Genomic DNA, 26,057 nt, shown 5'->3' on the forward strand with positions numbered 1-26,057 from the left:
GCTTCAATAGATTCCTGCGAGCCTCCCTGGAGAGTCAGCTGTGTGTAACCCTGGGCTGACGACCACCACACTCAGTGACTAAGTCCTTCCACTAACTTCAACAAGGGGGATTAGGATTTTTGTCAGAATTCAGGACATCCCTCTGGCTGTCCTGGACTGCAAAGACCCCTGCCAGAGAGCTCAGAGACCCTGGCACAGAGCCCAAGATGGTTGTGGTTTTGATTATGACCCATAGAGCAAATTACCAACCTTGTATGAAGATCTGCAAGCCACGACAGTTTAAGTAAAATGATAGTGAATTTATCATGGAGTGAAAAATAGATTTTTTGGGTTTTTAGAATGGGGATTCGGGGGGCAAGATGAAGGAATCTGGGCGTGTCTAGTCTTTCTCCTTCTTCTTCTTGACCTCCATCTTCTGCTGTGATGTTGGCACTTTTAGATTGGTTTAGAGTAGAAGCTCACTGTCTAACATAAATGATAAATATTGAAAAGTAATTGTAAATATTGTGTATGTAGTTTGTAGTATATAAAGGTAACACCGCCCTGGGGGCAGGCAGAGTGCCTCAGACTGTCCTGCTGAGCAGACCTCGGCTAGACAGGAGAAAAAATTTTCTAGATAAGATACAATAAACAACCTTGAGACAGAGAACTGAAGAGCCCTGACTCCTTCTTCGAACGCCAAGCTAAGAAAAGAGACTTTCTAATCTATCTCAGAGTCACTCTAACCAACTAGAGAACCCAAAAGATTTTGATTATGTTCAAGTTAGCAAGGCTCCAACTGCCCAAACCAGGGCTTTGATCACTGAATCAGGAGCGAGGCTGCTTGCTAGCTATGCAGTGACCTTGCTATTGTCCTGGAACATGACTTGCAGACCCCAGCACAGGGACACAGGAACAGGCCACAAGCAGCACCTGTGCAACACAGGACAGTGGTGGTACTCTGGGGCAGATACCTTCTCCCCACACTCACATTTCACAGGAAAGATGACATGAAGTAAGGTAGCTTACACCTCAGGCAAAAACAGGGGCTAGAGATCATGTGTTTACCACAGGGTGCCTTTGTACCATGCACACAGCCAGTTATTATGGAGCAGATTTTGCACTATAAATTCACAAGCTAGTTTAATTTGCTACAGCTTGCTCACTTGACCTTACCCATAGGCACTTCACTCCGTGAGGGCCAAGGCATGTCTGCTTGCAAATATTCCCAGGCACTTTCATACTTAAGATTTAAAGATAGCATAGCACAAAATTCAGGATGCATGGAGAGATGCTGCTTCCTGAAGCACAACCCTCACCCAAAGAGCAGAGCACTCAGTCCCTAATTGGGACAATCTTTTTGCTATGCAGATCTGATGGGCTCTGATGACATGCTCTTCGTGGAACATGGAAAACAGTCATAACTTGGAGGGACCAGCAGAGAAAGCTGGTTCACAGTACAATTAGGTCCTAACCAGACTTTGTGACTGAAGTTTCCACACGATACAAAACCATTATCACGTACACGGTTACCAATCGCATCTCCGCTATAAATGGGAAGCGTTACCAAGGAAGCTGTTTTTTCATGGTCCCACAGCATTACGGGTACTCAAATATCATAGCATAGCTCTGTCTTTGAGAGCTAAAAAGGACACTGTGCTGACAGATTAGAAGTGTAATTGAGACATGAACAGATCTCAAATCAAAGAACATGGAAGTACTTCTCAGGAGTATTTTGCGACTAAAATTGGACCCCAGGGCAATCACAAATAAGGACTGTAGTACAAGTGAGAACTGCAAATTGGCAAAACCTGAAAACCAGAAGTTGGCTACGTGCAATATCCTGTATTTATTCCAAGAAAAGGTCATGCTCTCCCATTTTGCTTTGAAGATCAGGCAGTGAGAGATTACCATTTTACTAGTCCTTTCCTGCAGGTTTTTAATTGTCATCCCTTGCTCTCTTGCATGACATAATTTGGTTTCCCTAATTCACAAATCAGCATAAGCTAATAAAACTGTTTAAGAGACGGCAGCCTTGTGCCCAAGTTGTTTCGTTGTTCGCTATTATCCCTCAACTAATCCTTCAACTCAAATAAAACCGTAATTCATTTCCTGCTTTATTCTCCCTCTACATGAAATAGTTTTAGACAGGTTCAATCCTGCCTCACCGCAAATGGGAAAGGCGAGGTTTTATCTTCCTGGAGCGTGCATGATTTCAATTACCTAATGCGTGTATCATCTATCATGTCAGGAAAGAACTTCTAAATTATTTTCAACAGGTTTAGCTGACTTTACACAATGAGAAAGGATTCTAATGGAAATAAGTTTGAAAAAAAAATTTAAAAAACTAGAAACCACAAACCAACCAAGAATTTACTATCTTTTAAATTTCAAGTTAATAAAAGCTTCTCTAAACCGGCCATTCCAAACTTCGCCCCTCTGAAAATCTTCTGATATTTTGTCTAGTGTATAAAGGCTGCTGCTGATGTTCTGCTAGTGTAAAAATTACTTAAATCCCAATTATGCCTAAAATTAATGCTATGGTGAAGCAATATCACCTTAGGACAGAAGAGGTTTTGTTTGCATAAAACAGGCAGGCATCATTCTGATTTCTGTTTAGCATCCATTCCTCATCTGAAGCTTGATCCTCCAAGGCTTTGTCATGTAAACAAACAATTCCTATGGAATTTGCATGCGGTCCACAGTGAAATGCCCAACTTCACAAGGTGTTACACCCACTTTGTCCAGGTTGAATAACTGTATCTGGGTGCATGGGAACACTAAATCAAGTTGTTAGCACTTTGCATATCCTGCAGGTCCTAAACCAGAAAAACAGGATGCAAGATCATGGGGCTCAGACAAGGAAGCAATCCATCCTGCCCCACAATTTGCAGCAGAGGGAAGAACTTTTATATTGCCTTCCCCAGCTCTGTGAACATGGGACATTCCAGCCCAGCACATCTTTCCTGTGTGAAAAGCATCTCCAACATGAGTATTTACTCAGAGGGAAAATGCAGGACAGAAACATCTACCTGTGAACAGCACCGAGATGGGAGCACCATGTGGGGCTGAAACGGCAAGGCTGCAGCTCCAGTGCAAGAGCTACTACCAAAGATGGCCACTGACTGTGCCCAACTAAGCTTAGCTGTGAGTCATCTAGAAATCAGTGTCCTGAGATTTAATCTAAAGACCATTATTCATCATTGCTTCACCCACAGCAGGTATTTTTCACGACTTAAGGCTCAGGTAAACCACCCCTCATTTTAGCATCAGCCTATGCAAACAGACTGAAGCTTCTAGCCATACTCACTGCACTCATCTGCCCTTCCAAACCTCTTCATCTGGAAACCATGGAAGTAACTTTGCCCCCGGAGCTGTCTGCACTGCTCTTGTTACCCATTCCCTACATCAACACCTTTGAACAAGTGATTGAAAAACAGATGAAGGTTCATCACCACAGTTGTACTTGGGAAAAAATGCAGAACAGCTCAAATTCACACTCTCCCTTTACATGATGTCTAATAACAATACAAACACAAATCTAACTGAGACCTCAGAGACATCACTTTTACACAAATAACAGCAATCACAACCATACTCCTTATTTATACTTCACTAATGCCCAGTTTTTACAAAAAGGCATTAGGTTAGACTGTGCTTAGCCCTGTGCTTCCCCTAGTGGTCTCAGTTTCCAAGTTCCACATGATTTTCCCCCACAAAGAGAGTGTGGCATAAGATATTAATATAGCAAGCCAAGAGGTGGGCCATGGTGCAACACACAATGCCACCAGGGAAAAACTAAGAGGAGCTTGTTCAGGTTCTTTTGTCTAAGCAGGAACAGCGCAGAGGCACAAGAAGAAAAATACCTCACAAATACCTCCTATCAGATATCAATCATGTATTTCTTAATAAAAATCCATCACCTCATTCACATCAGCACCCCCTATATGCCACTTTTTTAAGGCTATCAAAGCAGGAATACTGGTGGGTGCGGGGTAAGGGGTGAATTTCAACACAGATCTACATTTCTCTTAGGATGCCAAATTTCTTCATTCTCATTCAGAGGTTTAAAGTAAAAACAACTCTGATACCTGCATGCTTGTAACACAGTCATGTCTACAGGTCTTCTGAGCAGAAGAGATTGAGAAAAGAATGCAAATGGTCCATAATATTTCAGGCTGAGAGCCAGTAATGTTGAACAGATATAAGCAATAAAAATAACCACTCTGGATGCTTCTGTTACATGACATAAATATTTCTCTTTTTGTTTTATGGAAGCTATTATGCAAAAAATGCAGCTCAGCCCTGAGTGGAGACAATGAGCCTCCTGCATATTTGAAGAACTGCAGTATCCTATTAACTTGCTGCAGATGAGAGCAAGCTCAAGGACCTTCATAGCATGTACAGACACCTCTCATATGATGTCCGCAGCACTCCTGCAGAGATGGTTTGAAAGGAGAATCCAAATGATGTGAGTGGCAAACAGTAGCAGCAGCAAAAGCAATGGCTGAGATTCTGTTTAATGGCAGTTATTTTAAGTAGCCAGAGGCAAAACCTCCTGAAGAAGATTGTTAATGCTACAACCCAGAAAACCAGAGAAGAGGCTTGATCTCCAGTGAGAGCAGTAATTCCAGGAGATGCCCACAGTACCAATGCCCTGGTGCTGGTAAGATCTGAGTTTGGGCCATGGCCTTTGCCTCACTGGGTTCAGCCACAGGTGCCCAGAGCTACTCATCTGCTACTTACACAAGGTTTTCAGGGAGCAGCTTCCCCATCTCCTCTACCTGTGCAGCACGCAGGGCTGAGGAGAACCCGACTTACTCCAGCTGCCAGGCTGGGGGGACACACATGGGTGCAGGCACAAACAATGCCACCACGTGAGCTTGGCTTCCTTAGGAACCAACCCAGAACGCACCCTTAACCTTCTCCCCACTTCCAGTGCCGCCACATTTTCTGCACTACTGATGCAACGTGAAATGGAGCTGGAAAACAAAGGCACTATTGACTAACTTTTTTGCAGGATTAAGATGACTATGCTGGCTTACAACAAAGATTTCAACGATTTCGACACCAAGCGCTAAGTAACAGGAACACGGCTTGGCAGTAATTCCAGAGATTACCTGTTGAAACATTAATGACAAACATCTTTTGATGTGGGCTGCTTTATGTGGTGCAAAAGGCAGTGCTGTAATTATGCATTTCCTTTCTATGAATCTAGTAAAGCATTTGACAGTAAAGCATTACTGGGGGGGACTGAGCACGTGTATGTTTGTGCACGTGTGTTTGTGTGTGTGTCTGTGTGTGTGTGTCTGTGTGTGACAGGAAATACTCCACAGCTGAGCCTGCAATTTACCAGGGTGGCTGCACGTAGTAAATCTGCAACAGGGGAGCTCAGCCGTTTCATTCATCCTGCACCAAGCAGAGGGCTAAAACAATTGCCACGCTTAAGACAAATGTCAGTGTGAGTCATACCAGCCGGAGCGCAAACATGTTTGCTGTCGGGTGAGTCAGAATATCACATCGTGAATTCACAAATCTTCCTATAAATAATAATTTCTGAAATTGTTGCATTTCTTTATTACAATGGAATTTGAAGTATGATGCCAAATCTATAAAGACTTTCCTGACTAGAAAGGAAATGGTTTTTCTCCCATTCCCTTTTGCTTCTTATTGCGTGTATCTGCCTACAGTAGTAGGCTGTCTACGGTACCTGAAGTGGTAATTGCATTGATTCACACACAGGAAAATGCAAGCATGGCTCAAAATAGGTCCAAATGAGAGACAGCCCCTGTGCCCCTAAAAAAAAAAAAAACACAACTAAATATAAGCAGTAGGACCTCTCACTTACTGGCTATGCTTTCTACATCTTTTCTGATGCCGTAATTCTGACAAGCTTTAGCATGTTCAGCACTCAAGAGAAAAAGAATGCCATGCTGGCATGAGACACAGAGCAGCTGAGAAAAGGGGTGAGAAATGCTGGAGAAGTGGTGAGAGAGGCCAGGGCATGTGAGCAAGGTGGGACTGTGCCTGCACTGTGCTGCACAGTGTGAACACCCGCAGCTAAAGCACCATCCCTACTTCAGGGAGTGCTCAGTGTTAATACAGCATGCAGAGACCATTCCTCCCCACGAATATGAACGTACCTGGTAACAAAGTTAATGCACTGCAATGATTGGCAATGATTATCCTTGACTGCCTCTAATCCAGGAAAGTATCTGAATCAGAAGTTATGCAAGTGCCTTTTGAAATAGGGCTGAACTCCAGGATTTGACCAAATTTATGCAGGAGAGTCCTGATAAAGATATGTGTCGTGTCTGTGAGTAAGGGGGGAAAAGTGTTTTGGGTAAGGTTTTTGGGGGGGGGTGTTTCTAACTTGATTTTCAGTTGGGAATTTATTCTCATCATACACGAAAGGCAATTCATACACATACAAATCTCCTTACATCAAATCAAGACAGTCTTGCTTTCGTCTAATTGTTTTATGGAATAACCACTCAGAAGTTCATTTCTGTTATCTTTCTCAAACAAAATAAAAGGCCTTTTAGAAAAAATTTATTGCTAAAACAATGAAATCCTCCTGGGAATGACTTCGTTATGGAAATCAAGTGACAGTTTCTTTTATCTAGCCAAGCAGCAAGTCTGCATTTATAAAAGGCATTCTATGCACGAAGTACAGTGAGTAGGAGGACATGAAAATGCTATTTTTAAACCATATTTCAGCGTTTCTCCCATACAGATTTCCTGAACTAATAACAGCAACAACAATAATGATAATTAATAATGCCAAAAAAAGGAGTATCATCTCAAAGGTGAGTGGCATGTGAGAAAGCAAATTGTAGTTAAGGACTTGTAGGATTTAGGGACAAATGTAAGATCCTTTCAAATAAACTGGCATTGTGCCATGAATTTCACAGGATTTGAGATTTGTCTCCTAAATTTCATACTGAATTTTTTTTTCAAAAAAAGGCAACAAATTAACATTATGTGCAGCATATGCTGCATGTCTACCATTTGTTTTCTTGCAGCAATTGTTATTTTCAGAAACACTGCTAAATGAGAAGTTAACTGCGGAGTTGTTGCTATCACTGTGTTTGGGTAAGTGACCATGGCAGCTTTTGGAGCTGGGGAAGAAAGGGAAAAAAGCCCTGAGAAAATCCAGGGCCAAGCAATAGTTTCAAATGCAACAAGAATAAGGGTATGATGCAGACTTTGACCCAAAGCTTAAAAGAAGACACTGTAAGGATCCTTTTCTGCTTTGCTGACTTCTGGACCTGTCTCTCAGAACGCTCACAAGGCAAAGTTGAATTAACAAATAGAGAGAAAGTGTGGGTAAAATCCTTCCTCTCTGCCAGGAATACCTGTCTCCACCACGCTTGGAGTGCAATTTTCTGAGGGCAGAAGTTAGCCACGATTACCTGAAGATTGTTAATTGTGCTATTGTCTACCAGTGCTAATTAGAATAACCAAGAACACAAACAAGAATAATAAAAATGAACAAAAGTGAGCAGGCAGTAACAAAATGCCTGGGACGCCGTGGTGCAACGTGAAACCCGCCGGAGCGCTGGCACTTGAGAGTAACCCAGCATTAGGAAGCCCCCATTTCCCATGAGGTGAGAGTAAGGCAGAGATACCACACATGCTGTCTGTCCCTCTCTTACATTCAGCAGCTCTAACACAGACACACATTGTAGTCTGGCACTGACTCATGTTTCAAACTCGGGAGCACCCCCAAGACATGCGCCTGCACGCAACCCCTGCTCATCCCCTGGCTCGTGCTGGTGCCGTGAGGTACCAACCTTGTCCAAGTGATTTTCATCCATATTTTAAATCCAGTGCAAACCCCTCAAGAGCAGTAGCACAAAATGTGGAGGAGCAGTCTTGGCATGCCACCAACCCAGTGAAAAACCTGCCACCTAGCTAAATCAGGTATGGTCTGTTTCTGAAAGACATTATTTAAAGACCATTCAGGGTATGTTTGGAAGCACTTTCACTCTCTCACTCTCATACAAGACAAATCTTCATGTCATTAACCTTTATTTGCCTTTTAAACAGTAAAATGTAATTCTGTTAAACCACAGAGTTCCAATTTGATATTTTGATCATCTCCATCCGCTTAATGGGAAACGTGCAGTGGTAAGAGAGGAAAAAAATATGTATGACTGGAATAAGTTAGAGCTGTTTTCCTTTTTTGTCCATTGCCTTCTGCCAAACATGCTTGCTGCTGGTCACTTGCCTTGCTCGCTGCCAGCAAGTGCTCAGCTGGGCATGTCACCAATATTTAACCCTCAATAAAATTAAATCACAGTAATGCTTTGCACTCATTTAGGGTTTTACATACCACAAACACTGTGAAAGAATTAACTGCACGCTCTGTAATACACCTGCAAGGTAAATTGAGTATTGTTATTCATACCTTATGCAAAAGAGAATTTCACTGGAGATGGGATAATTGACCTGCCCAAAGCTATGCAACACAGGTGCTCCTGTTTCCTGGTTCTCTCTCTATGCCAACAGACCAGTTTCAGCCTTTTCTGAAATTCAGAGTGAGTTCTGTCTTCATTTCTGAATCTTTCTGCTGCTGAGGGAAAGCAGGGAGCAGGTTTCTGTACCCAGTGGTATGAGTGGTACATGGGTGCTGTGAGAGTGGTTCCTAGCTGTATTGCCTGTGATGGGACCAGAATCAACAGGACTGCAGCAGTGCTGTTTCTACTTCACTATGGTAAACAAGGATTAGTTGCAGAAAATTATTTGATCTATATTTGGTCTATAATAATTTACTAATAATTCAGTAAAAGGAACATTAGAAGCCTTTTTCACAAAAGACTACCAAGTTTTAGCTTATCTGGATGTCTTCTAGTACTGCAAGGAGGACAGTAGAGAACACAGCAGTGTACCACACACTGCTCCTCATATTCCCTCTCTCTCCCCCATCAACAGTAAAAAAAGGGTAGGACTAAACAAATAAAGGTTTCAACCCAGAAAAATGACGGCAGGGAAGGAGCTGTGCCCACTGCCTGCTCCTGTTGCCTGCAGCCACTCCTGCTCATTGTCACATGGCAGAAAACACCACACTGAGCTTGCCTTCAGCCAGCACTGGTATACTGAATGGACCTGAACTGAGGTGAAAACCCTCACATGTCAGAGGCTGGACAACAGATTAATGTAGTCAGAGATCCTGTTACAACACCAGCTGTTCCTCCTGCACCACGACCAACAGCCACAGGGTAGGTGAGACCCAACCACACTTACTGCATTAGAAATTAAAGGGTTTTTCCTGTAAAAGATCTGTAGGCTTATGTGCAGTGACACAATTAAAGCAGAAATGTCAACTACCAGCCCTACCAGTGGATGCAATCATCCCACTTTGAAAGAGGGCTTTTACTGGCAAAGCTCATCCCCGTTCACAGACCAAGTAAGCCCTACCTTTGATCAAAGCAGTTAAGACTGGAAAAGCACTTGAACACACTGATCAGCTCCTGAGCTAGGACAAGTCTTAAGCAGAGGGGTTTATCTCTCACAACCTCTCACTTTTAACCACGTTTGGTTGGGTCAGGGCCAACTTGGCATAACCAGATCCTCAGCCCGAGCTGCAGGTTTTGATTGCCCTCAAAAAGCCAAAGCCTCTTTAGCTATCACACCTAAGAGCAATGCCACCCCTGCAGATCAGCAGATGAGCTCCATAGTTTAAGTGGATTAGCTGTGCTGAACAACCCTGCTACACTCAGTTCCCCTGCTCAGTGCTTGAGCTTCAGTCAGCAGTGATCTTTTATTCAGCTGCTCCAGGAGGTTTTGCTGCAGAGGACAGAGTCAGGCTAAGCAGAAGCTTATGCTGTCCCCAGGCTATAGGAGAAAGACAGGCTTGGAGGTTGGGCTCTGTGGGCTCCTCAAGCAACTTAGTGAGCCAGTAGTGTTCTCGGAAGATCACCCCCTCCCACACCCTCTCTGGCACCAGAGTTTGGGGCTGGCTTCCTACTACATTGTGTGACTAGGATGAAAAATACAAGCCTAACACACCCCACACCACCTTGTCAGGACTTCTTATGAAAAGTCCTCAGCAGTGGCACACAGCAGAGCAGTTCATAAACCACCACAGCAGCAGGATGCCCTCCTTATACCACCTATCTTATTCTGAGAGGAACAGCCTCTGCTGCGGCTTAGCAGCTACAAACCTCTGTTCCTGTAAACCTCCCAATTTCCCATGGACACCATTATCCTTCTCTCAGACACTCCTCCCAAAGGCAGCAGGCAGAAGTGCTGCTAACAGAGCATAATCAGTGTGAAGTTGTAACAGTGTGGGGGAATGTGGCAATTCATGGAAAATGTCTTCGACCTAAAAGCAATTAGCAGCGAGTCTAAATGCAGCAGCAGAAGGGAGTGGTTTCCTAACAAAACAAGCCCTGCTAAAAACCCCCCAAAAAACTCCTCTAATACTTGCTTTCCTCAAACAAGCAGCATTCTCAGGACATTGAAAGCGTGTGGAAAAAAAAAATACCTCTGTGAAGCTTTCTGTAAAGATTATTCTTTATAGACACATTTGGCAGCCCTTTCTGCTCTGTCTCCTAATGCTATTGAGTATAACTATGTTAAGTCAATAAGCAAAGGCACTCAAAGGGGTATTTTGAGGTTTTTCTAGGCCAAGGGAGGAAGCAGTGCAATAGGAAAGTTTTCAGAAGTGGGAGTTGTGCCTGCCTTGCTTCTAATTGTAGTGAAACTGTCAACCTCTGTGTTGTGTTTCAAGACTTTACATTTCAAAATCATTCCCTCTGTGCTTTGAATTGCTATACTTTTAAGCTAACTACTTCTGAAAGTGCTGTTTAAGAAATGACATCTTCAACCACATTTAACATTGAGAATAAATCTTAATTTGCAAAGTCTCATTGGATCCCTGCAAAAGTGTAGTTTTTTTATTGCACTTGACAGCCAATCTCTTGGAAAGTATCTGTGCAGAAATTTAGTTTAAATTACTTCATATCAAGACATTTAAGAGAAAATGGGGGGTTGCTATAAATTAAAAATAATTGTGCTCTTTTTACCTTACATTAAAAAATCACCAATATTCAAGCAGCAAACAGCATCAAAACCAATTAGTAACCTTACAACCTACCTCTGTGCAGGCATGCATTAGTTGTATTTCAGAATCATTTCCAAACACACATGGCTAAAACAACTGAACAAGGCTGACTTGCTTTCTCCCTTGTAAACCACCAAAAGTGGAAGCAGGTTCAGGAACTATGGTGAGAATTACAGGCCCTAACTGCCTGTGGAAGGATGTTCTCTGCCAAACTGCAGGGAGCTGAAGAACCTTGAGCTTTCCAAGTGCTCCTGCACACATCTGAATATCAGGGTAATTAGAAGGCCATGCTCCTTTCATGCTGTCATGAAACACAGAATATTTATGTTGCTTCAGCTTTAATGATTTTAAAATATGGAAGATCATTTCAGTAGAGTCAAAGCAGAATCAGTAATGCTCAGATGTATTTACTTTGTTGCTCAGTGACGTAAAACTAATTCACAGTAAAGATTTACTGCTAAATTCTTGGGGAGACAGAATAGGCAAGTAAGCAGCTCAGAACGTGCAGGCTCAGTCAGCTCAGTCAGGAGGAGCAATTTTCTACCTAGTGTGACAGTGCCCAGCACAAGGAGGACCCAAGAATGACTCCAGTTCCCAAGTAATACTTTCACCAAGCAGAAAATTATACTGTACCTTGTGGGGCTGAACAACTTTGAAGTATTATCTTGAGGTCTGCCAAAGCTGTTCCAGATGCCAGGCTTCAATTTAAGCCTATCTATTTTTCATATCCTTCTCCCAGACTGCTGTCTCTCCGGTTTAAAGGAGCACAGCACACTGCTTAACCCACAGAAAAAAGCTTCTACTGCTGCTCAGGAATGACTCCCCTCCACAGCATTTGGAAATCACACTGATCACCTGGCAAGGAAGTCCCACCCCATTCCTTGCTCACCACATGTTGGACGCTTGGCTAGGCCAAGCTGAGGGGCTACAAACAAGCTCCTGCATTGGCACTGGTTACTTCTGCACTTGAGAAGGAGGGGTATGTGGCCTTCCCTCTTCATTCTGCTCATCATCATTTCTCTATGCATGGATATAATTCCTCCTCACCTCTTCCCAAACTAACATTAAAAAAAAACCAAAAAAAACCACCCCAAAAACAAACAAAAACACAAACCAAAAACCCTAACCCAACAGGAGCAATGATGGCAGAGAGCCTTCTACTCCAAACTGCAGCACCAGTTCAGGCAAGAAGTGAGGAAACATAGCCCTATCACAAGGGAAACAGCTGAGCTATTGCACACAACAGCAACCCTTCTGACTTCACCAGAAAGCGCCCAACCCAGTACTAGTTTCCAAGTGGAAAGGCTGCCCTCCACTTACCATGTAGACTCCAGAAGAGCTGGATCAGCTTCTCAAATATCCCTTGTCTGCCGCAGCAGCCCAGCAAACATCGCCATCTACTCATTCCCATAGTACACTAATCCCTTCCTGGCTTGGCACAAGGTGAGTACAAAGTTTTTGCTAATCTTGCATTTATAGTAATTTCCCCCTCCCTGTCACATCATGTGAATCATCCCTGTTTCCAAGCATCAAAGAGTTAATGGAAGAAAGAACCACCCAACCATGTGCTTCACTCAAGGGTAAGTGGACTGGCCAGCTACCAAAGCAGATTGTTAAAGACTGCATCAGGCTCCTGACTTTTTTCTCTCAACTCCAATAACGTAAGGATTAAATGTGGACATAAATGTAAACCTAGACCACATCTGCTGATAAAGCAAAGTCTTTGTACTTGCACAACTGTCGTTAACTGTACACAAAATACTTAAATTTCATTAATTCTTCTACATTCAAAAGCTGACCTGCAGTCTGCCTGAGGCAGCCAATGTGAACTGCAGGCTCAGCAGAATTGCGCATTAAAGACAGAAGGGAAACAAATTATAATACAAAATCAGACTGCTAGGAAAGTGAATCATTTGTGCAACAGTTAAACACTCAGAGCATTTTGGGCACACTTTACCACATCAGATTACAAAACAGCTCTGGTGGTTCTCTTCTGAAAGACAGCTTAACAGGTAACAGGTTTGTGTTATTTGCCCCTTTCATCACAGGCATGAACAAAACGGGTGCCTTCAGGATTCTGTCATATTCCACTATTAAACTTTTCTTTTGAATTAATTGAAGGTACTCTGCTATATGAAGATTTCTACCTTCCCATAATTGCATTAATAGCTTGGAGCAGAATGTATGTGCATATGCAAAACGTTTCTTACCAAATATCTCTCAGGGAACTTCAGATGTGCATCTTTGCCATAAGCGTTCACGCTTCTTCTCATAAGATAGCTTCGAAGCAGTATTCTAATTCTAACTAATTTTTTGGTAAGATACTTCCACATTGCATTCATACCTGTCAGACATGGAATGTGGAGCTCCCTTGGTTAACTATTACCAAACCATTTGAAGGTTTCTCCATTGCCCATCAGGTATAAGCAGCTAGGACCTACCTAAGAGGACTCCATCTCTAGACAGTTTCATTTTGAATGACATCCATTACCTTGGGCCAGCTTATTTCCATGTTGATTCATGTTCTGCTCTGCTGTGACCTCTAAGGAGAAAAACTCAGGGACTCATCTGTCCCAAAGCCATTTGTCTCCTGTATTAGATTCCTTCCTATTTCAAGTCTACCATAACTGACCTATAGGCATGAAATCCATTCAGGGATGTGACTGGTGACCCTTTCTACAGTTTGTATTAACATGATTATTTACATGATCATTATTAACAAGAGGAAAATATTTTAATTTGCTAGCAAATTCAATTTTCACATCTATGAGCCACACAATCATGTCTACAAATAGATGTATACTCTTACATGCTGAGCTTGGAGACACAAAACATGATGTATTCCTTAACTGTGCCCATGGCATCTATATCTAATACTGCAATCTCAAATTATGCAGAACTGTGTGGTAACCCAGTCTGTTTTCTGTTATCTAGTACCTTTCTAGCTAACAAATAGTTCAATTAAAAAAAAGGTGGGGGGGGGGCAGGGGAAGCTTACGATAAAAATTCATACTCAGATTTCAAAGACCTAACAGTGTTAGAAAATGCACAGTAGATCATGCTCAGAGTACTTCATGCAAAAATATAAATCAAGATTTTTTGGTGCTTCCACTCAAAAAAAAGTTGCTTAAGTTTGCATGATTCATGTGGGAAGCCATTGCTTCAACAACAACAACAACAGTCTCTGCAACAAAAATGAGTTGAATCTTTGGGTTGAGAAGTACAGTGACTTTGCACAGGAATTGCACACACCCCATCTACTGGCTTTTCAGAAGACTGAGAATTTTAATAGCAGCAAAGCAAGATTATCTTGCACTGGAATTATTTACTAAGCAATTCCTGTGAGATTAGTGCTTGATGAAAGTACAGGAGACCATCACCTATCCCAGAAGAACCACAAAGCAATCCAGAACTGACAAAACTGTTCAGAGCCTGCAATGGTAGAAATACAGGTCACAGACTAAAAAAAGTAACCCGAATCATCACAGCACCTTGTACATTGTGACAGAAACCTAATAAAGAATCAGAGAAAATGTTCCAGCTAACAGAGGTATTGGTTTTGCTGAGTGCCTGCTGTGAGGCCTGCCTTGCTGCCTTTAAGAGCAGGGGCAGGGGTAACATCCAGCAGAACAGATAAAGGCAGCAAACGTTCACCCACCCACAGCAGAGACTTCAGTCGGTGGCTGTTGTGCCCACCTCTGCAGCACCCAGGGAGCACAGCCATTGTAATTTTTAATTCAAGAAAGTTGCATGCCACGTCATTAGAAGAAATCACAGCAAACCAGTCACTGAGTCAGAAATGGAACTCAAGTTGTGCTCTGTCAATCAGGATGTTTGATCGTGGCAAATCAAATTATCCGCTCGCCTCTGCTGAAAGCTTCCCAAAGCCAGTGCAATCTCCCACTCCTCTGCAGTGCCTTGGAAGCAGATGGTGAAAGTACTGAGAGTAAATTCAGCTGCTGGGAACGTGGATAGTTTTGCCATTGGAGTGTCAAATTGTGACACTTCTTTTCCCAATGAATTAGTAATGTTAATCTATCCACACTGTCTCCCCAATATTACCAGCCAGTGTCTGCCTGTTCATCTCTAACTCCACAGCTGCAGGCAAGGGCTCACAGAAGTGGCCAACAGCCACCACAATGTCAGTCTATGGTCTTAGGAGACTAAATACATTTAAATCTGTCAATACACTCTTTATATGAAACTTGCATAACAGGTTGGCTGTTACTGACAGTTGTGTGAAATATAAGGTGGTGCATGACATAGATCAGGGGGATTTTCAATGCCTCTTCACTTTTCACCCTGGATATCAAATTAGTTTCTTTACCAATGAAGAAACTCATTATTTACCACTGCTTTCTTTTACCAGTGCCCTGTCACACAGATGCATAATGGACACAATTTCTAGTAAAAGCCAAAATCACAGAAATTTTATTTGCATATAGGGTCAGAGATGTTTTGAAAACAAACTTCTCATTTTTCTATGAAGTTTGGAGGAACTCAGTGTTTCAAAAGAAAATTATGTTTTTCCTTCACTTGCTACTGTCCTCCTCACAGACCAAAGCCTGCTCTTGCATCCAGGGTGACTTCAGCAGAGTGGACTGGGTTCAGAACAATGTAATGCATTAAATGTTCAGTTTTCAAACAACAGATCAAAAAAAGAAGTTTTGTTTTAAAATGCTGTCTTTATACTCAGAGCATTTTAAAACAACTGTTTGATAAGAGGCTACCGTTGCTGCTCACCCTTTTTTCCCATTTTCTCTGCAAAAGCTGTGAAGGTACAATACTGTTTTAAAATGTACACCAGCCAAAGAGAGTACAGCGATGTGTAACTGGTATTTGTGTTTTGTCAGTACCAGCAAAGGTGTGTCTGCACAAAGCTGTGGTAACTGTCAGCAGCTTAAAGCAATTTAGATCTTTGCTTGTTTGTGTGCCAGGCAATCTTAAAGAGCTGCAGAACTCTCTCTTCTAAGCATTAAGATCTCAGTAACTTCAACTATATAAACGCCCCAAATTAAAACAGCATATTCATCAGTTTCTAGGAATACACCACAGTTTGGATAACACATTATTCCAGTGCTCAGTTTCTTCTGGACCTGAAGGCATCCTAGAGGTCTTAAAACTCAGCCTGCCTTCAGCTCCAACTGGAGCCAGACCAAGCATTCAGCGCTGGCACCAGACCCACTGCAGCGCCAGACCACGTTAAGCCAAGAGCTGGGGAGGTGTTTTTAGGAACCATTGCAGAAGGCACCTCTGCCAACAAGGTTCAACGAGGTTTCTGCTGGTGACTTGAGAAGACATATTGAATGTCAATTGGCATGTTTATCTTCTTTAAACACTGAGCTTCCTTTCTAACATCTAACAGCGCAGATTACTGGTTTAATACTAATGGAAACTGATCAAAAGACCCTAGATTATTTGGCTGGCTTACCTTAAAAACTTTTCCTGCTTCAGTTTCCATCAAAAATATATTGAAATAGTATTCCTATGAATGGAGAGCCTATCAACTAACCATTTAAGGAGATAAGGAAAACTACATTTAATACTGGGTTATGGATAAAAATGCCAAAAACCTCCAGATCAACTGAAGGACCCGCTCCACAAATTTTCACAAGGACTACTTTGGAAAACAAAACCTAGAGAAGCATACTATATAAGGCCATTTGAAAATTCTATTCTTTATCTACAAAAGCTCTCGGTTGCCATCATGGTTCATTTGTTTAGGGACAAAAGTAGCTGGCAAACTAGCGTAAAAAAAAGGAACAAGTAAACACTGGCATTCTAAGTGTTCTCTGTAAGTGAAGATAAACAGCAGTGGTCAAGTGAAAACTGACCAGCTCTCTTTCCATACCGCCAGCTGGGAGCAACCCGGATCAAGGCTATCATTTAAATGCAGAAATGCTTTCACGATTTCAAGGGAGAACAAATATTTCTTTTTGTCTGCACACTTTTTAGAAGACATGAACAGTAACTTCAGAACAGAACACAGATGCCTGTTAACAAAGCCAATAACAATTATTGCTGTGTCTAAGAATCAACAACAAAAAAAAAAAACACCAGTGTATTCCAAAGGGATTCGCTCACAAAGCAAACTCACTCCACACAAGCCCCAGCACAGAAACGTGATAGTATCTCATGATTTATGTTCTCTCAGCAGGTTGTACCGGGTCCTCCAGATTCCATGCTTGCCTTTGAAAGCAATTAAGTTTCTAGCACTTCTGGGAGCGACAAAAGCTCTCACTATGAAAACCTGCATGCTGCACTCGTGCTGAGTCTGCAGCTTGGCAGACTGAAACAAAAGCACCACAAGAGGTGTGAACTTCCCCCACTTAACTCATCTGAAATCATTAGTATGTGAAGGGCCATCTCTAACTTTGAAGCTATTTCCAAATCACATCTTTGTCCAGTGCCCAAAGAGCCAGCTGCTGCTGTGATTTGAAGAACATTTGCAAAGCCCCTCTCAGCCTGGAAAGAAAAATCCCTTTTCTCATCAGCCTGCACACAGGAAGCTCTACAAGTTCAGCTAATGTGAACTATTCTAATTGCTCACAAGACAGAGTACCCTTACTTACATAAGAGCATGTCCAGACACCTCGATGAAACCTGGGTCCTGCTGTGCTATGCACTGTACAAACACCTGCTCCATGGAGTTTACAACTTGCACAGAGTAAACTGTACCTAAGGGAAGACAAGGGCAAGAAGCACATGTAGAGAAGTAATCAACAGGCATTTCACACAACTAGTGTGTGAATTCTGCTTGTGAATTATTATAGTACAGGAATGCTGCCTGATCAAAAAATAGATCTGTGATATATCCCTGGCTGAATAAAACAAACAGAATAGCAGCAAAGTCAAACCACTAAACATCCTAGCACCAGCAACAAAAGCCCCAGTACTGTTCAAAAAACAGACTGCCTGGACAAGGCACATCTTTTACCTTCTGAAGATAGAAAAAAAGCCAAAGCCATTTCCCATCACTGCTCTAATTCTACCCAAACTGCAGGAGAGTGACCTTGAAAAGGCAGAGTGCTGAGCCGGTGTGACAAACACAGCAGTGGGGCGCATGGAAGGGTGTGTGCCAAGGGGCAGCCCCAGTACAGAGGGAGGGCAGCTCCTTCCAGGCAGGGTGGTGACAGTGACCCACCTCTTGCTTACAGCAAGGCACGCTGGCCTGAGACCTCAGCCAAGGGCACTTACTCAGGGATTGCCCTTACACGTGGAGTTCACATGTCATTCACTCTGCAGCAAATGAACTTGCCAAGACCAACATTTTTTCACATCGACTTATTTTTGCACCTTAGACTCAGCATGTTTGGTTTTCAGGGTTTAATCCCCATAGCTCCAAATGAAATCAGCTGAAGTGATGCATACTCAACACTCAGTATTCTGTAATTTTATTTTTTACTTATCAGTGTACCTGTTTTATCTGTTATATAGTAAGACACCAAATTCTGTGTAAGTACATTAATTTCAGATAGTGTCATTTCCAAAATTATTTAAGCCTAGTTATGAGAGTTAACCTGGCTCTGTTTCCTTCTGACAATATCTGTGGTTTCATAACTTTAGTTTTTTGTACCTCTCGCTCACCTGTTACCAAGCAAGACTTACAAATTCAGAGAAATTATTTATCAGGGAGATCTGCAAAAAATGACCAACTGTGATTTTCTACCAGATTTAGAAGAACATTTCCTGCTCTCATCTCCTTCACTTAAAGTTGCAATCATCTCTAAGAACCAGAGGTAAGTGCTTTTGGAGGCACAAATGTGCTTAAAGACACATAATGGCAAGGGTGTAAGATGCTTCAATACCCTCTAAGCCCTCTTTAAAGTGCTTAACATCTTAGGATAAAAAGTATGAGCAACTGTGAGCTTGGTCACAAATAGTTCATTAAACATACAAACATATACAGACATGTCAGAAATGTTAAGCCAGGAGCTAAAAGGCAAGGAAATACCAGAAATGTGGCCAATATGTAACATTTAATCTTTATTCTTTATTTTGTGATCACACAGAGCTTGTTTTCCACAGGAAATGGTGCCATTCATGGTATAGTAAAGCTATTACTCTAGCTTTCGGTATTACTGAATAAGAGATCCTCAGTTTGCTTCATTCTCAGTATTAAAAATGGCCCAAAATGCTTTGCTTTAAAGACAGAACAACTATTTCCTTCTAGGTTATTTTCTGGCTGTCACCATATTACCTAACTGCCTGATTCACTAAAATTAGCACATGTTCACAACACCCCGGTGAGGAAGGATTTTTTCCCCCATCACAGAGACAGAGAGACTGAAACTGTGGACAAAGGTCTCTTCCAAACCCAGCTATGCTGCTTGATGAGATTTTCCTCCCACACATGTGCTCAGCACCAGCTGCCCCTCTTCCTGTGCTGACTGTCTCCCTTCAGAAGTGCTAGCAGTCTGGTGTAAAAGCGTTTTGTAATCCATTATGGTGAAAATAAACTGGAGCAGCTACAAACTACTCTTTAGGCTCTTTTATGCTAACCCAGTTTTGCCTCCAGCCAGCTGGGGAGCACTCACCAAAGAGGTTCCTATCCAAGGGGAGGTGCAGTGAGCACATGGGAAGCTTGTGTTGACAGAGGCAGACCCGAAAGTGGACACCTGCGCTGGTCAAAATCATTACCAGGGCTGAAACTTCTAAATTAAAACAGACCTCTTCTCTTGGAGAAACAGAGATAACTGCAAGCTATCAAGGATCTCACGTGAACCAAAGCTGTAGCACCCAGTTTGCAGTCACAGATTCAGGCTGACAGCACAGGGACAGCAAGATTAAGGTGTGGGAGCAGGTGGAAAGAGATGCATTCACACGAGGTGCTACTGCCAGCAACACACTTGTTGCATCCTCTTGATGGAGATTGCTTCTCCACCAAGAGGAGAAGCTGCTCAAACAAACTGTATGAATGCTCTTCATCCACTTCAGCTGTGAAGTTAGACACTTTGAACAGACTTAGGTTTAAGCTAAACTGTATTTTCACACCCGGGTTTATGTACTGGTGCAGAGGGACAGGATTGCATGAGTCAGTCCGCTGTCTCAGTAGGGCTACAAGGCTGCATCAAGCACTTTGGCTACAACAAACAGCTACAGGTGAAATGATCCTGTATCTTCACACCAGACAGGACAAGCAGCATCCAAATTCAGCCTCAGGAATCACAAACTCCATACCAATGTACAGAACAGAGATTTCCCTTTTCTGTGGCTTGTTCTGCTGCTTTTCTCCTCAGACTCTACACCTGCTTTACTCCTCAGCTTCCTCTCAGTTTCTCAGTGTAATCCCAATCACATCACACAATCCACCCCTGGCAGTCACACCAGCTCCAAAATACTGTCCCCACACTTGATGCTTTTGGCCTTAACTGCCCCTCCATCTCCTGGTTCAGATAGTGCCGTGTTCCTCACTATGACTCCTGAGCACATCCTCCACAGCTTGTGTTCTCTCTCCATCCTTTCCTTCTGCTACACCCTGTCTGGGCAAACAACAGCTTTGCTGAAAACATGGGACAATAATCTCCTTTCTTTTGCCTCCTGTATGCCTAAGACCACAGCACTCAGGAGACTGATGTGGAAATATCAGAGCAAGTTCTTCAGCTCTAAAATACAGCATACTCAAGGCTACCTAATGAGCTCCTGCTCCTCCTCTCTACAAAATGAGAGATATTAGACTTTATATACTGATTGATTATGGACAAGTTTTGCTGCAAATGAGAAGGCAAATCCCTCCTATTGGGGCAACCCTACAGCCAAATTTCAAATATTCACCCCCAAATGTAAAGATGCTACACAGGTACTCAAATGAAACAGCTGACCTATTTTTTAAAAGGTACAAAACATGCAGAATTTTGTACCTTGTTCTCAAGACAACCTGAATCATTCATGCTGAAATGTAAAAAGAAAGAAAAATCAACACTTAACTGCCACTGCTTTTGGAAAATAAAAAAAGTCAGTTTAAAAGGTTATCCTGGAAAAATCCTGAATGTTGTGCAATGCTGATTGCAAGCAGTTCAATCTGCTTTTCCTACATTATTTGTGATTTCCTACAGCTACTACTGAGAAAGTCCCTCAAACAAATCCATGATGTAGAATAAAAATGAAAGATTATAGGCTCCAAGGATGTCTGGACATATCTCAACAGGAGAACTACAGACTATAATAAAGATGCCTATTAGTGAGGCAATAGATAGCTAACACAGAAGACAAGACAATACTGTGTGCAGTGAATTTTTTGACTCAGATATGCAAGAGACCGGAAATCTAAGTGTCACAGTAACAGCCTATTTACAAAAATTAGGAGGAAATGTTGATTGGTTTCTATAGACACAAACATTGATATTGACACTTGAATCAAGCAACTGGTCTTATGTCTGAAGGCAAGATCAATCTATGATCACTGGGGTTCAGCAGACAAAGAAAGATGGCAAGAAAATCTTGTTAATACATTACTTTCATCATCTAAGAGTCGGGTGACTTGGCTACAAGAAAGCAAATAAAATTTCTTTAAACCAAACATTTAGTTCTTTCATGTAGTTTTTCAGCAGATGACTCAAATGTGAAAGTTTGTGGGTTTTGCTCCAGCAACTGGGTGGGCTGGATCCTGATCCACTATGCAAATGACTCAAGTGTTTTTCATTTTCTAGGGTGCCAGCTACACTCCTGAACCCTCTGCAAAGGGAACCACCACGGCTGCTGAGCCTCACAAGAAAAGAACAACTAGATATGAAACGTTTTTTCCTCAAAGATGACTACCACCCAATTTTACGGCATGACAGAGAGGAGTAGTAAAGCCACAGTCTCCTTGAGTAACTCTTTTGAAATAGAGGCAAAAGGTCTACCTTTCTAATTTTATTGAAAGAGGCAAGCAGGAAGATTATACCATGCAACAATCCAGATCTGGGCTTTGCAGAGCATCTTTTCAACACTGTTGCTAAACCTCTCAGATTTAAAGGAAGAGAAAGAGAAAGAAAAAACCCTGCAAAATAGGTCCTGTTTAGATGGGATCCCTGCCTTTGTTGGATGGGACCTTCCTATAAGGACAAACTTGTCTTGCATCCTTGATGCTTCCTACTTACTCTCCTCCCCAAAATGAGAGGTTAAGCATGGGTTTGCAGGGGTGATTTAAAAAACAGAAGTCTTAAGGAGCAGCAGGCAGGCAGCCTCCAAATGCAGGGGTGGAGAGAAGCTACAGATGGGCTGATCTCTCAGGCGCTCCACTGAAATCCAGGGAGGTGGGAACGGGTCTGCAAAGGGACTTAAAACACTGCTGAGACTTTCTGAAAACCTCCTAAGATAAAAGTCAGGGATTTAACCCCATCACACTGTATGACATAAACTCTGTCCCATCTTCAAACATCACAAACCCCACATATTTCTAGCAGTACATATAGAAACACCTTTTAATGCCTAAACTACGTCTACACTGTCAGAGTCTGAAGCATTACTGCCATATCTTCATAACCTTGATGAGACCTGTAGCACAAAGAAAGCCTGTGTGAGTTTTTAATCCCATATAGACAGAGCTCTAAGTTGCTGACTTCTGTATTAAGTTGGACTTCCAGGCTCTCAACTATCTGAAACAAAAAAAAAAACCAAAAACCCAAGCTCTGCAAGCATCATCTTGTCTTCTGCATTCATCTATTCTATAGGTCTACTATGTGGACCAAGTTGACCCTTTTTTCCACTGAACAGGTAAATATATATGGGGAAAAAAACCAAAATGCATGTATCAGTGCAAGGCTTTCATGGCAATCTTAAAGAGTCAGGAAATACCAAAGAAGCAGCAAAGAAAATTGAAACCTTCCTCCAAGTGGAGATGAAATGAAACTAAGCCAAAGAACGAGTGTTCTACTATTCCTCATGGTGAGTGCTCTGGCTGGAGAGCTCCTTTCCTCCATCTGGTGAATGTATCTTGACTAGTGAAAGAGTAACACAGTACAAGAGAATGTAGCTGCAACCTGGTTTGAGTGCCAGGCTGAGCAAAGGGTTCAGCCAAATCCTCTCACTTTCAAGAGGAACTACTGCAGGAAGAAGCATACCATGTGCAAATGTATACTTATTTTCTGAAAATGTGTAACTGCTCAGATCACAAGACAAGACAGAGATGTGTACAGCCTGCTATTTATTTCATGGGGCACACATGAGTTAATTTTGATTCATGTGAATTTTGGATACCTGATCTAATAACATCCACATCCTTTAGTGTCAGGAACTGAAGTCAGAGGTTGAGGCAGGTAAGTAGTAGCAACTCAGTCTCCATGTTTTAAAAATCATCCTGATTTTCCTTTGAGTCTTCCAGGAAAATCAGATATACAGATCTCTCATCCTCACAATTAATCACTCTCTAGACTACGCAACAAGTCCCCATAATGTTCCACTTTGGCTAGCAGAGCAGTGAACAGACGTGGAAAAATCTTCACTCACTAGTGAAGAAATTCAGGGCAAGAAAATAAACTAGAATTAACTGGACTGTGTCCAGACCTCTTCACAGTTTTATGAAGAAGAACGTGAGGAAGCAGAGGATACACACCTTGATTTCAGAGACCCAGTTCCCCAACTGCAACATGAAAAAACATGGTCTAGCAAGGGGTGTGAGGAAGATTTCCATCACCATAATTCACCAGATAGTGCTTTGGTGCAAACCTACATGACTTTCTAGGTTAAACAGCTATAGCAACTTACATCAGATAAGAAAGTGCCTCCCTGTATCTAAAGAAACACAATTACTTAAGGTTCAGATGGTTATGGACTTGCCCCAATACACAGCCTAAAATATCAGTAAGTTTGCAATAGGACATCTCAAGGGACACCCTACCCAGCATGTCTGGAAATCTCACAGGACAGGGGAGCAAAGTGCTCTGAAGAAAAGGGAGGTTTGCTGGAGCAAGAGCAAGTGAGCATCTGGAAAAAGTATCCTTGAGCTTGAGATCACACTGGATGCAATACAGTGGAGGTTTGGGGTCTTCCCCTGTCCCAGATAACCTCAAGCAACCTTGAACAAGAAGTCTTGTCTCTACTCATACATAGAGCACAGGTGAGAAGAGCCATGTGCAAACTCCCTATGCAGGAAAAACAGCCCAGGGTTTAACCTCCACTTCCATGCTGTGAAACAGCTTTTACAGCTGTAGAGAGGAGAGAGATTTGAGATAAATGGCTTGATTTATTACCCATGACTTTGCTAGAGGTTTGGGGGTTTTTCAACACCCTAGTCAGCAAAGAGAGAGAAAAAGAGAGAAAGAAAGTTAATGTGAAGAATCATCTGAAGGTCTAAATCTCCTGACAAGTGCTATCTAAACTTGGAGGGCAAGGCAGTAGCTGACAGAGAAATGAGAAAATAAAATGGAATTTGCATCAAGTGAAAGCTTCATGGACAAGCACTGTCACTTCATTTTGTTTTTAGACAACAAAACAATTCGACTAAGTGCAGAAGCAAAATGCAGGGGGTGTGCTGCAGGTTAAACAGTTGGACTTTGGGAGCTGATACACAGACTGAAGTCTGCTCCAGAGCCCCAGGGCAAATTTCACTCTCTGAAGCAGTACTATAGAGGGGGAAAGTGCTCAGTCTCTGAACACTCTCTGTCTCTGAATGTATAAAGGCTCCAAATCTAGGATGTGAGTTAGCTGAGGTAACTGAGCTGTGACCACGCTGAACAAATGGGAGCAGGGAAAGCAAATGAATGACAAAAGAATGAAAGAGCAAAATTTTAAAAATGGGGAAAAGGATTCAAGCAGAAGTGTGACCTACAGGATAGAACAGTTGCAAATGTCTTGGCAAATTTATGAAGTCAACCCTCAGCATCATTGATCTTTTATGAGCCTGTCCTTCAGCCTTTCTGTACCTCATCTGCAATATGATGCCAGGAGCAGCCAGTAGCAGTGAGAACAGCTGTAGGAGCTGTGCCCAGGTAAAGGAACTCCTCCACTTAGTGACAGCTCAAGGAGGAGCAGTTTGAGGAGCACCAGTGAGAGAGAGAGAGACAGAATACTGAAACTGCACCCTATCTCCCTTCCCTGGGACAGGCCCAGCAGGCAGACAGGACACACGATACAGAAGATTCCCTGGTGTCTCTCTGCCTGGCTGAACACAGCCACATTAGGGACAGGGGGCAATGGTGCCAAGTTCCTGCCCGGCACAGCACGCATGTTCCCTGTGTGACTGTCACACCTTGCCAGGTGCCCTGGTATAACTGGCATGAGGCTATCCAAATGGAACCAAAATACAACAAGGATGATAATGGTTCATCTGTTGGGGCCAGTTCTGTTTAATGTCTTTATGATGTGGACAAGGGGGTTGAATGCACCCTCAGTCAGTTTGCAGATGACACCAAGCTGGGTGGGAGTATTAATCTGCTGGAGGGTAGGAAGGCCCTGCAGAGGATCTGGACAGGCTGAATCAATGGGCTGAGGCCAGTTTTATAAGGTTCAACAAGCAAACTGCCAGATCCTGCACTCGAGTCACAACAGCCCCATGCAATGTTACAGGCCTGGGACAGAGTGACTGGAAAGCTGCCCAGTGGAAAAGGACCTGGGGCTGCTGGCCAGCAGCTGGCTGAACATGGGCCAGTGTGTGTTCAGGTGTGCCCTGGTGGCCAGTAAATCCAATGGCATCCTGGCCTGTATCAGCAATATTGTGGCCAGCAGGACCAGGGCAGTTGTTTTCCCCCTGGACTCGGCCCTGGTGAGGCCACACCTCAAACCCTGTGCTCAGTTTTGTGCCCCTCACCACAAGAAAGACACTGAGGGTCTGGAGTGTGTCCAGAGAATGGAAACTGAGCTGGGGAAGGGTCTGGAGCACAGGTCTGATGAGACTGAGGAAGCGGGAGTTGTTTGGCCTGGAAAAAAGGAGTCTTAGGGGTGACCTTATCCATCTCTCCAACTGCCTGAGAGGAGGCTGTAGCCAGGTGGGGACTGACCTCTTCTCCCAGGCAACAAGTGACAGGACAAGGAAAAGGAATCAAGCTGTGCCAGGGGAGGTTTAGACTGGATATTAGGAAAAATTTCT

At 42.8% G+C, this 26,057-nt stretch overlaps 1 protein-coding gene and 1 long non-coding RNA gene across 18 annotated transcripts in view; one reads left to right on the forward strand and one right to left on the reverse strand.

Moving 5' to 3' along the window:
- Positions 1-26,057, reverse strand: part of ATXN1 (ataxin 1) — a 226,433-nt gene that overhangs the window by 90,400 nt on the left and 109,976 nt on the right. For 2 of the 17 annotated variants that reach the window (XM_050971603.1, XM_050971595.1), the window contains one exon: positions 17,623-17,728. The exons of 12 other annotated variants lie outside the window; for them this stretch is intronic. The gene's annotated coding sequence lies outside the window, so the exon portion shown is untranslated. Of the gene's footprint in view, positions 1-5,689; positions 5,776-11,683; positions 11,896-12,370; positions 12,500-17,622; positions 17,729-26,057 lie in introns of those variants that run through there. 3 more of the 17 variants (XM_050971605.1, XM_009085944.4, XM_030235283.2) reach the window with 3 other exon arrangements.
- Positions 12,356-22,751, forward strand: LOC127059317 (uncharacterized). The gene is made up of 3 exons (XR_007777009.1): positions 12,356-12,493; positions 18,723-18,789; positions 21,700-22,751. It is a non-coding gene; the product is annotated as an uncharacterized LOC127059317 (long non-coding RNA).

The sequence above is a fragment of the Serinus canaria genome, chromosome 2, assembly GCF_022539315.1.
Source record: "Serinus canaria isolate serCan28SL12 chromosome 2, serCan2020, whole genome shotgun sequence".
Taxonomy (NCBI): Eukaryota; Metazoa; Chordata; class Aves; order Passeriformes; family Fringillidae; genus Serinus; species Serinus canaria.